Genomic DNA, 12,806 nt, shown 5'->3' with positions numbered 1-12,806 from the left:
CAGAATTTAGTAGAAGGCCAATATTTTAAAAGGCCAAGCACATTTTGAGTAATTAATAAGTAGATTTCAGTGAGCCGATTGAGAAAATGTGCCAAGCACAAGAAGACTGGAAGCTACATGCCTCGCATGAAAGCACTTGTATTGTGAAGTGAAATAAACCGTGTCAAAAAAATAAAAATAGAAAATACTGCATTACCTGAGTAGCTAATTTTTGAAGTTAAAGATGTCAGAAGTTTGATGCATCATCTAAGCATAATGCAATATAGCAAAAGGTAATATTAGCCATTGTTTTTGGCATAGTTTAGTTGTTAATATCAGCATCCAACAGTAAGTCAGAAAACAGGACTGGCAAAACATAGTTAGCTAAAACAAATTAGCTTATCGATGCCAAATGTGTTTTTTTAAGAAAAATAAAGTTTCCAAACTCTTGTAAACAATGGCAATCAGAGACAAAGAGAGAAGATAAAAATCCACATCATGTATCAATCACAAACGCAAATCTAGATGAGCAAACGGAGGAATTATGAAGATGATCAGTCTGTCATAAAGAAGCACAAGAGGAATGAGAGGATTTATATAATTAATCAAAAAACCATGTCCCCCTCTGCTTTCATCATCTTGGTGATAATTGCTGTCATATTTCTTGAAAGAAGAGTAGTTTATTGTATTTTTGGACATTACCACATAATCAAGTAGATCTATAGATTAAATGTTTGGCAGCCTGGTACATTTCCTCTTTTCTTATGCGATAGGCCTTTGGGTGTAGTCCATCGATAAAATTTCACATTTTATTTAAAAATCATCCTGTACGTTTTTTAATGCTGACTTTTTCAAATCTCACCATGGTGACTCTACTGGTTTTCTCTAAAATGGTCATCATTTTCTGTGAGTTCTTTGCAAACGACATCACTTATTGTGATAAGGAGACAATCTACTAAAACGTTTGTAGATTGGAAGCAATATTTGTTTGAATGAAAAAAAAAATCCTGATTTTAGCAAAACAATAAAGAAGATGCAATGCCAACTACAGGCTTTAGAAATGTGTACATTTTTGTGGCAACATAATGAATGCATTACGTTTAATTGATACGTTGTTGTACGTAGGAATGCTGAACTACACATGGGTCCAATTATAGCCAAAAGTTTCCAGTTATCCTCCCCAACGTTGTCATCAGCATTGCCAAACATGTGAGAGGCACTGTAACCTTTGGACGTCAGAGTCACATTCAGGAATCCGTTCTGTGGGCACGAGATTATGTTTCGGCGATGTGAACTCCACTCCACAGTGCAGCAGCAGCATACCTCCTACTGGTTTCAACAGCCAGGGGGACATCAGATCTTCAGCAGGTGCTTCCCTGCAGTTGTAGAACCCCAGTGAGGTGTGGGAGGAAAACGTGACACTGATCTAACACACTTCTTTCAGTTGTTGTATCAAAGAGTGCGATGCACCAAAAAAAATTTATTAGAGTGTAGCTTAACAATGGATTCACACTAAATTGTAGCTTGTCTTTTATTTTATTTTTTTCTAAAACATTCAAACCCAACAGATTCGTTTCTATAGTTTGCGTGAACACAAGGACAATTCATTTCATGCTACTGCGCACACAGACGGTTATTTAATTTACTGCTTGAGGCTCACAAGTGTGCTGGTAAGCAAGTGCAGAAATCCAAGAGTGTGTGGGGTCTCTTTCAAATCATATCACATTCTAATCTTATCTGGAGCTGGAGATGGGAGCTGTGAGTGTGTGTTCCTAACCCTGGCCTGTGGCTGTGCAGGCTGTTTGTGCATGCTGGTATGTTGAAAGCCTTCATTCAGTCACCTTTTGGAGGTAATCTGGGAGACAGCTGCAAGCCCCCATGTGAAACCCTCCCACTGATGAACAGAGGAGGTGGCCAGGCTGGTTTGAGAAGGCTATCTAGACTGATGTAAAAGAAAGAGAAAAAGGAGATAAACCTCTGAATACAAAACAAAAACCACTAAAGAAGGTAGGAACAGCAACGTGACAAATATATTCAGAAATTTGGCATTGATTTTCCCAGAGTCAGCATGACTGGGTTAAAATTAACAAAAAATGGAAAGTGATTTAAAAAGTTTTTTTTGTAAGGCAGAACCCATTTTATGTTATTAGGAGAGAATTAAATGATTTTTTTCAAATTATGAACTGGATTTATGTTTGGATCTTAACCAGGCCAGTCTAACACATACTTGTTATACTGGCCTGTGTAATGTTAAAACATAAAATATGCTTTGTGATGTGAACCACTAAAAGTTCAGACATGAATTAGCTGGCAAGTCCTGAAAAATGTGCTTGGTTTTGTACGGGTTAAATTCATCTGAGCAAAAGCATCTGCAACAAATTTATTCCATGATTCTATGATAATTAATCTGCAAAAACAGAAGTTAACATTGTCAAGATGTCTTCCTGCTAAACCTAAAGCTGCTATGTGACAAGTGCTCTCTTTTCTTGTATTGTTTTATCCCACATTTTAAAAGCAATCTGACCATTATCACAAGTTAATAAGGCGTTTTAAATCTCTGACTGCACCATTTGAACCTGTGACAGCATACTAAAACTAAAACCATGACCTAAACAATTAGCAGATTCAAGTAGTTCCTTAGTCAAAGTCATCAACTATGTTTAAAACCAGAGTGTGGTGGAATCCTGAGCAAAGACCAGTTGGGTAAATGTTATATAAATAGACTACTGACTTCAAACTTGGGATAGAGCTCTTTCCCGCATCAATAGTTTTCATTTGCCACGTCAGTCTGCTTGCTTCATTTCTCCCTCTTTTCCTCCCTCTGTGCTCATACTCGCCATAAGAGTGTATCACAACTTCTAACACCGGCAGGCTGAAGTAGGACGGCCTTCTTTTCCTCGCCAGTTGCCATGGTGAATTGTGTGTAGCATCAAGGCTCCATTGAGGATTCTATGAGTCACAACACTCCCGATTCAGAAGACAAAATAAAAAAAACTAAAAAAAAAAACTCAGTTGACTCATATCAGCTGTTCTGAACCCAAGCACAGCCCTTACCACATCTTAAGGTTTATCAAATGAGAGTTAGCCTCACACATTGTTAAATATTTTCATTGGGACAGGCTCTAAAATTGGTCTGACTCATTCTTTTGATGCCTTTTTTGGCAAGTTCACAACTGTTTAATGCTTAGCAGCAGTTGTGAGCTACTTAAATCCAGATTATCATTTACTTAGAGAAAGGAGAGGACATCTTTATGCATGCGCCATATTAATTCAGCGTTGGTGGGCTTAGGACGACTCTTCTGTAGACAAACAAAAAGAGAGTAACGGCTCTGACATCAATTAGCAGAAAAAAGCCTCATCCCCTGCCTTCAACGAGGCTCCGCTAATAGTCTGTTTGCAAGCTGCCATCCGATCGAGTGAAAACCATATATGCACACACAAACCCATTTTGTCCATAACCTCCTCAGAGTGTACTGAATTAAGCTTTATCCAATTAATGAAGAAACATGTCTTTCTCTGGCTGCAGCTATTTGAATCTTGAACTTTCAGCAAATCTGCTTCTGTCAACACTCGACAATCTGGGATGAGAACAAAGGCGTTAACGGAAAACAGTGCAAGCAGATTTAGCAAATGTTGCTTCTCTGTTGCTTTTAATGGGAAGAGCAAGTCTCACCGCATACGCCATGAATGGACCAAAACCACTAAACATTTTAAGCAGCTTTAATCTACTCGTGCCTATTTGCAAAAGCACATTAGAAGTGGTGAGGTTTTTGTTTTTTTTAATGTCAGAAAAATGACGTTTGTAAGATTTAGCAGACAGCAATTTATCACTCAAGAACAGAGTCAGTAGTGCTGAGAGCGCATTTCCAAAACGAGAGTTTATTTATATCTTTCTGTAACCAGTAAATGTGCTGAAGTGAATTAGCGTAGAAAAAAAACAGGGAAGAATTATTTACCAAAGATTTGAGGTATGGGCTGTCCACTTAGGAGCATTATTTTAGACTCGTAAATGAAAAAAAAGCTGATGTGCTGGGCTAGAGAGAGAAAATTCATATTCCACCTCACTGCTTATGAAAGGTAACACGAAGGACTGCCAAAGCAAAACAGGATAGAGAGCACAGAGCTTGGCAACCCCAGACAATCTGGTAACTTTTTTTGGAATATTACAGTTTTAAGTTGCTCTACTGTGATTATGGGGAAAGAAAGGCAGTTCAGATAAAATGTTATTCACCGTTCCAAAACAATAGGCACATAACACGCTCTACGTCGAACTAGGCCTGTCACGATAAACCAATTAATCGCACGATAAATTAAACCTATCGACCTCATTTTAATTATCGGTTTTATCGTCTCTTCCTGCCTTTTTTTCTTTCTCTTGATGACACTGAATTAAAAAAAGGCTCAACTCCGATGTTCTCCACTGACCTTCCCTTCCAATTTCCTTAGTGTAAGGTCCAGCGCACACGACACGAGTTGTCGGCCCATTTTCAAAACCTGAGAGACACATTAGCCGACAGAAATCCTAGGTATAACGGTTCGATCGGGTTCGATCGTGCCGTGTGGTGTCCAGCCACACAGCCATTATTTTGGACTTGTAGCCCAAAATAATGGCTACAAGTCCAGTTAACTAATTTTAATATCAGGCATTAATCAATGCTTTACTAGAATCTACCTGCAATGCATGTGGCTAGAGTCAGCGTAAAGTCCTGACTGAATGAAAATGATCATAACCTATTTATGTCACGTTAACGAAGAACAGCTGAAAACTTGCCGGGTTTATCAACAAACCCCTGATTTAGATCAGAGCTAAGTCAGGGGTTTAGCTCCTGATTTAGCTATCTAAATCTAAATCACACTGCAGGATGATCAGTTACGAAATCACCAGCGACAATCTTAGGTCGCCCAACGATCTAAGATTATCTTAAGGGGAAAATAGGGGTAAAAAAATCGTGTAGTATGATCTTCTGCATCAGGTAGTCGGATGTGCCCATCTTCTCTATCTAAATCTATTGATTACTGAAGGTCAATACAGTATACAGACTTCATAATCTGCACTATTTTGGTTGAATGCAGTATTTATTTCCACTTTGGCTTTATGTTGTTTACTTTTTATTCAAGTACGTTTTTTGTTAATGGAGACTGAGAATCCATTTTATTTTTGTTTTTGGTTGTTTTATTTATTTAGTTTATCAGTTCCAGTGTTATGTGTTCGTTTGAAAATAAAGTGCATTTATCTATGGTAGCAAATAGCATGCATTATTACATCATTTCCATTAAATCAGTGTCAAAAGGTCTTGAAACAATATTAGCGTTTATCGCAATAATTTTTTAGACAATTAATCGCTCAGCAAAATTTGTTATCGTGACAGGCCTATGTCAAACTTGAATTAAGAAAAAAAAAAAAAAAACAAGGTAAAGTGTGATCCTAACCGTCTATTGCATTACATCAGTTCCTTGATAACAATTCAGGTTGTGGTCAGGTTAGAAAACACTACAGGAGTTATACAGACGTGACCCTGTTTGCTAAAAACACAGAGTATCAGCAAGTACCAAAAACAGAGAAGTCTTATGAAGTCCTCGCTTCTTAATTATTAACAAGCTTGTTAGTTAAAGTTATCAACAGATGATCCAAAGCCACTGGTATAGCTGCAAGAGTAAGTTTAATTAATAAACTTATTTTCAAACAAAAACTGACATCAATTAGCTAAAAAAAAAGGAAACAAAAAAAAACATGATCTCTCTCTGACATTCCTATTTATATCTCTATTGTGAACTCTGACCCGCTTCCCTGCCACAATTAAGGAACAGCATGATGCTGCCAGCACCATGTTTCATCTGTTGGGATATCAGTGTTATTAGTTTGCTCACGACATGTCCAAAGCTTCTGCTGTTGCACTCCACTACCAATAAAGCTAATATGTCTAACAGCACTGAGACCTCTTGCTCTGAATGTTTGTTTTAAAGCAGGTTATCTGAGAATATTCATATTCACGTTTCATTTGATTATGAAAACAAACTGTCCCCCTTCTGAATGATGCTTAAAAAAAAAAGAGAACAAGTTTTGTCTCTATGAACATAATCACACTGAATGCACATTTTAAGTCAGAGCTACATAATAAAATTAGATTGCACTGCTACAAAAAAAAGTCAGATGGACATTAATTTACAAAAACTAATTGTAGACAAAAAAAAGTTGGGTGTGCTGCAAATTGCCCTCATCTCTCAGTTCAAACTATAGCCATTCAAACACTTCTGTCATAAAAACATTATCTTTGTCCTCAAATATGATCCTGTGATGTCTTTATTTCAAGCTGAGACAACAAAGAGAATAAGTGGCTTATTTTTTGTAAGACTAAAACCACACTGGGGACGGAAAGAGGCCCTTTATCTCAACAATCCCCTGGTCGTTCCCCACAAACGTCCTCTTCCAGATATGCCCCCGTTTTATGGAATGTCCCAGGTGAAGCTTTCCTCTTTAGTCACAAAGTGAGGAGAGGCTCTAATGAACAATTAAGTTACTATGGATCTCTACCTGAGTGTGTCCTTCAAAATACCTTTGTGTCCCTGCTCCCCCCTCCACTGGTGTGCTCAGACAGCGAGTCTCCAGGCCTGCTTATCTTTCTGTCCTCCACAGCAGGCCCCCGCTGAGACGGAGAACCAGAGTTTATTACAGTTTCCAATAATCTGCAACCCCCAAGGAGCTCAGAATGACAGTACTTGGTGTGGAAAAAGGACAGGACTCTATTTCACTACTAATCCTCTGATGGGCCACCAATATGATGCATGACCACAAGTAGTAAACTACAAGAATTATGGCAAATCTTTGTTTTTTTTATTATTATTATTCAACTGAAGCTAAATTTTAAAAGAAAGACTCTAAAGTGAATTGTGTTGTTGGGTTTACAAGTTCAAAGACATTCATGCACAACATTGACCGTCACGCGCACTTCTGACCACCACCTCTGGGAGCATCAGCGACCTACCACATAACCGTAGCCAGAACAACCAATGAACTGAATTTCAGGTTATCCAGGGAAAAACTAATCCTGTGACTCCCCAGAGGAGTCACTTTCATTTGTTGTCCCTGGAGAGACTTTTAAAAATACACAGTAACTTACTTTTGACAAGGATTAAGGATCTTAACATTTTAAATTTCCTTTCCAATATAATTATCTTGGAAGGCACAAGAACTAATGATAAATGTGTATTTTCATCTTGTTTGTAACTAGCCTGAGGAGGATGATAAAATTAAACTTTGGCAAGCATTTCTACTGGTGGCTCATATCTGTTGTTACAATGAGAACAATTGTTCTCCAAAGTACAAGCTGACGGTGGTTAACTTTGTTTGTCTGTTTGCTGTGTGCACTGAAAGCTGACATCTGTGACAGATATTAGAGCAGTGAGCATAATTGAAATACGCCCTGGGGTTGCAGATTCATGTTCTGAAACCAGAAACAATCCAGAAGAAGAAAGCACGCCCAGGGGTCTCTTACAGAGAAAGCCCGACTTGCAGAGTGAGGGCCAGGTGATTTAGAGCAACACGAGGAGGGTAGAGGTCTGAAGTCTGACATTTATCCATCAGAGAATGTTAGAGGGAGAGCGGGGGTGGAAATAAAGTAATCATAGTTACCTCCACTGCTACCTTGGAGGTGCAATTCCATCCTTTCTGAAGAGACACACAAAGCGCAGCGGGGGTATCGGGTGGCCTGTTCCCCCGTCCTCTGGCGTAAGCAACAGCCTGGCCAATGCCAACCTAACCATCTAGACTAGAAGAGAGTACAGAACATTTATACCCTCCCAACACAGGAGCTTAAGTCTTACACATCCCAATAAATCTGGGCTTTTTCCACCTCTTAAACCCCCTAAAAGTCCTTAGCATAGGCTATGAAGCCAGAATGAAAGGTGAACGCGCACATGTGCCAAAACAATCAGATTCAAGAAAAAGAAAAAACTTGTTTTATAGAAACTAGCCATAGCTACAACCTCCAGGTCAACATTTCCCCGTTGAGAGAGAAATACTGTGCCCTACAGAGATGGATCTGCACCAAAAACAATACAAAGAGTGTAACAAATCTCTCTGTGGACTGGGTTAGTCATAAATGTCAACCTTGCAACACTATTAATATCAACACAATTACTCTGAGGACACTTAATTAAATGTGGCTTGGAGCATTTCTGCAAGACAAAGTTATAAATTTACATTCTGAAGCTTGCTGGGTATGCACAACCATGCCTGGATGTTCAGGGAAAAAAAAAAAAAAAACAAACACTGGTGTGAGGCTGTGTTAGACTGTCTGTCGTCAGGGGACTAATCAATCCAAAGAGAGGGCATAGCAAGCAGGAAAGGGCACAGCAGGTGGAAGCAACCTGAACCAAAGATCAAACTTTCAGTCTGCTCTCTCAAAGCCACTTAGCTTGAAACTTAATTCCACAATGACAAGATGCTGCATCTTGTTCACTCCAACAGTCAATCTAGTGTAGTTATGCAAAAACTACAAATCTTTTTTTTTTCCTCATTCAATTTACATCATCAAATGCAAGTTAAGTTTCTTAGAGTGAGTTGGTACCTTGTTCTTCCGTTTTTGACCTTATCAAAAGGTTTTCGATCGGTTCCTTGCCGTTTACCAGCAATTACGACAAATCTTTTACAGAAAAAGCTGCAAAAAGACATCAAAGAACATGTTATACAAAGATAGTCGTATTTCACTTATGTCTCTGTTTAGGACACTTAGATCAGGAAGAGAGAAAGGAGATGTTTTGTATTTAAAATAACATTTCTGTTTTTCTTTATTGTGTTACATCTTATTCTTCAGTTCAAGCATTATTGTGTAAATTGTACCTTTTACACCTTTTGCAAGATATCAAAACTCATTTCTGACATGCTTTCTTGAAAATGCAAAGCATGGAATGTCTTCTTTGGGACATAAACACCTGCAACTCCAATCAATAGCCGATCAGTGAATGAAAAGGGGCCCCTGTGGGAATCACAGCAGAGGGTGAGGAGAAGCACCGTCCCACAGCACACCATTAAACTGTGTAACACACTTGCCAACATGCCATTAGTCCAACTCAGCCTATTACTGCAAGGCCAGTGGACTTGGCTGAGAAGGCATTTTGACCTCACACACATATTAGTCATGAACACCACACAAACACACACACACAAACAAACACAGTTAAATAAATTATAGCTATGTCCAGTCAAATGGAACCAGCAGCTGACTTTAATGTTGCCATTTAGAAAAGGCAACTCCAAAATTATGGTATTACTCTTGTTTTTCATCCTTTAAGCCAAACAACATTTTTCCTTTTTATTAAGTTAAATACTTAGAAAGTACCTCATGCTGTGGAAAACAGATGATCAACGTGAATAACTTGGCCAGAAACATGGCAAACTTCAAGATCATAATTTTAAAATTAAAGGTGAACACCATCTACCTGCGGTCATCACATAAACAGAGACATTCACTGGAGCTATACAATTTATCCTCCACTTAAAATGCCAGCTGTGACCTATCGCAATCAGAGACAACAGACAAAGACGTGTTTGATACATGACACACGCCCAGCAGACTTAATTGCTTTATGACAGAACAAGACTATAATCAAACCAGCACGGCTCCCAGCCCCAGATAACGAGGGGTTGGTGTGTTGGTGTGTGTAGGTGTGTGTGTGTGTGTGTTTGGGCAGCAGGACATTAATAACTATATTTGAAAAAAAGATGAAAAACCCAATTATTAATAGGATGTGGCTCCTCCATTGTACCTTTTGTTTCCAGTTGAGATACTGACTCCTATCTGGGTGACATTTTGAAGACGGTTTTCTGGTGACATTTAGGAGATGTCACATTTGCTCCAACCTCCTTTTGAGATCTCTAACCAGATAATTACAGGTGTAATTTTGGTTTGGCTGTCAGGTAAATCTTCATGATGTGTCAGAGAGCGCAGCACCGGGCATCCATGTGTATAATAATGCTAAGCCCTGTCTCTATGTGTGTGTGTGTGTGTGTTTGGGAAAAGCAGTGAGTCCTCGCATTCCAGCGGCTGTTCTAACATGTTGTAAACACAAGGTGTTGGAGAAACATTGGACAAGCGGTGGTGGAAAACCCTCATACTTTCTGACAAGTGCTGCTAAAGGGGATCAGGGTTGGGGCACAAGATCTAAGCTATCAGAGATAAACACATCTCTCCACCTGCAATGAAAGCACAAAAGGTTTATGAGAGATTAATCCCATGAGTTCCCCCTTTTCCCTGGGAGAGGGTACTCAAAGAAGTGCTCAGAACTTTCTAGCTCATAGAAAACACACAAAAACAATGTGAAAATCTTGGACTTCCTGCATCTGACGCCTCATTTCCAGCATCTATGAAAGTAAGTCAAGCAAAGGCATTCTGCCCGATTTGGGAAGGGGTAATTTATTCCTACATCAGCTTGTGCTGGTAAAAATCAGCCTCAAGGCAAGGATCTGACAGCACACTGGCATACGCACACACCTCCCATGCTGGAGTAGACTGGATGCAAATTCCACACACCAGAAACTCGTTTTATCAAAATATAATTCGCTCAAATGCAGGAAATTCTGCGCAAAACTTGGGATGTACTGTTGTAGTTTAGCATTGGGCTACAGCGCTGGCACAATCAAATGCAAAAAGGTTACAATAAAGCAAAGTGTTGAAGCTAACAAAAAAAAAGTAATGCACTTTGCAAGTCATATTAACATTCATACACAAAACTGAAAGTCTATAATCTGTTCAGCGCATTTTTGGCTATGAAAATACCTTGTAAAGGGGAAATCAAACACATCTCACCAACCCAGTGTCCCCAGTACGGGAAGAAGTTAAGTGTTGTTGGGTCTAATTATCTGAAAGTGCCACAAACAGTCCAATTCACAGTTTTAAAAATGTTCATTTCTGTCCACCTCTTCCAAAACACGCTCACATGCAGTTTGAAGCCCGCGTCGCTGCGTCGCCTCTCGGACTCTCTTACCTGGACTCTGGCTGAGGAACAAAGTTGCCAGGACGCCCCACAGCACCGCGGCCAGCTGCATCTTCAACCCCACTTTTCTCTCGCTCTTCTCCGGGCTTCTCGACCCCCTGCTTCCCCCTCTTCCCTCTTTATTCTGTCCCCCTTCAACACAAACAAATACCGACGGGCTTCTTTCACAAGAAGACGCTCCCCCGGCTCTCACCCTAACCTCTTGGCATGACTGACTTTTTCTCCCCGTCTGTCTCCTCGACCTCCTCCGCCTCCTCCTCTCTAGTGATAAAGCAACAAAACCGGGATTAAAAAGTTAACTCTGAGAGGAGCGGCGCGGCCACCGTCTCCAGCATGTTGTGCAGTCGTTCCCGACGGTGTGGATACCAATAGGAGCCGAGGGCTGTACCACCATGGAGCCGGGAGGGTAGTTGAACTAGCTAATGAAGTAAATGAGAGCTAACATTGCAATACATCAACAACAGTAGGAAGTGGTTAACTTTAGAAAGCTGTGAAATAGGGGAATATATATGAAAGTGGTTTAGTGTCCTGTTTTTCTAAGTCATGTCTCATTTCATGCCTGCCTCTGTTCCCCTGTCCCTTACAAAATGGGCTCGTCCAAAATCTCTGCTCTTGTGTCATTTGTTAAATTACGTCTTTTAAAACGCTGGTGGTTCGCAGAAAGCACAGCAGAGCATCAGAGGCATAAATAAACAGTTTGCCCCTGTCTGCTCTGCAAACTTCTTCTCTGACTTTCTTTTTCTCTTTTTGCACAATGAAGGTTGAAAAGGAGAAGAAGTGGAGCATAAAAAGCTTTTCTGTTCTCACGTAAGTAAATGGAGGCAAATGACAGAGTGGCGGTTTTTATAGTGGAGAATAATGACTAAAAGATGAGGTCATTACACAGTCATTCATCCCGCAAATTTACACAAAACTACCAAAGGGATCTGGTGGTAATATTAAAATCTAATTAATTCAAACAATGGTACTGTAGATGCATGGCTTGCTTTCCTAGAATTGCACAACTTCCCTTTGAATGAGAATGATATAACTGTATCACAAGTTTATGCCTGGCAGTGAAGGCCGAAAAGATCCTGCTTTATAACAGTCTAGTAAATCCATCTGGCACTGAAAACAAAAAGGTAGACCCAGACATGGTGGTGGTTCTGATCTGGTCCTTTACTTTACTTTAACCCTTAAAAAACTAAAAGTTTACTCATATAGTCTTTGTCCAATCAGTATTTGTTTGATTGTCTGAAACATGGAAGTGACAAAAAAGCAAAAACAGAACAACTTCTCTCCCCGCTCCTGCTGTGCACAGTAAAAGTTAAGAGCTGTAATTAAGACCATTTCTGGGTTGGAGCACGAATTAAATAGTTGTCTGGAAATTAACTGATTTATTTTTTGTCTTTTAGCAGAAATACTTCCACAAAAAAATCTACTCAGAAACAATTAAAATATCCATCCATGTGAAATATAAAATTGTCTTACAAATAGCTTCTCTTTTTTTCTTTTTTTTACCAGCCATGTTTTCTAAGAGTTATGTGGTCGATGGCTTTGAGCAGGAAGGGTCTCCTGTAGTGGTCTGCATTACAACACATCCGAACAAACTTCTGACCGAAGACACTCTGTTGTTGTATAACATCCTCATGAAGAGTTTGCTCAGAGTTGTTCATAGGGTTCTTCATTTTACGAAGAATTTTTCTTTGCACAATCATCTCCAGATGTTTCAGAACCAACTCTCTTTGTCAGGTTGTTTGACCTTTTTAAATTCCTGGCTCTGATTCTGCTGCCCCAGCAGAAGAAAAGAGCAGCAGAGATTACACTCTCCACTACATACATACAGAAGATTATGC

General features: G+C 39.5%; 1 long non-coding RNA gene across 1 annotated transcript; it reads right to left on the bottom strand.

Moving 5' to 3' along the window:
- Positions 1-1,116: 1,116 nt before the first annotated feature.
- Positions 1,117-11,337, bottom strand: LOC103144195 (uncharacterized). The gene is made up of 6 exons (XR_476895.2): positions 10,963-11,337; positions 8,547-8,636; positions 7,610-7,745; positions 6,534-6,623; positions 1,821-1,921; positions 1,117-1,355 (listed from the first exon to the last, which is right to left on the bottom strand). It is a non-coding gene; the product is annotated as an uncharacterized LOC103144195 (long non-coding RNA).
- Between the last annotated feature and the right edge of the window lie 1,469 nt (positions 11,338-12,806).

The sequence above is a fragment of the Poecilia formosa genome, unplaced genomic scaffold (genome assembly GCF_000485575.1).
Source record: "Poecilia formosa unplaced genomic scaffold, Poecilia_formosa-5.1.2 Scaffold122, whole genome shotgun sequence".
Classification (NCBI taxonomy): domain Eukaryota; kingdom Metazoa; phylum Chordata; class Actinopteri; order Cyprinodontiformes; family Poeciliidae; genus Poecilia; species Poecilia formosa.
The sequence above is the reverse complement of the archived record's forward strand: the minus strand, read 5'-3'. Positions and strand labels throughout refer to the sequence as shown.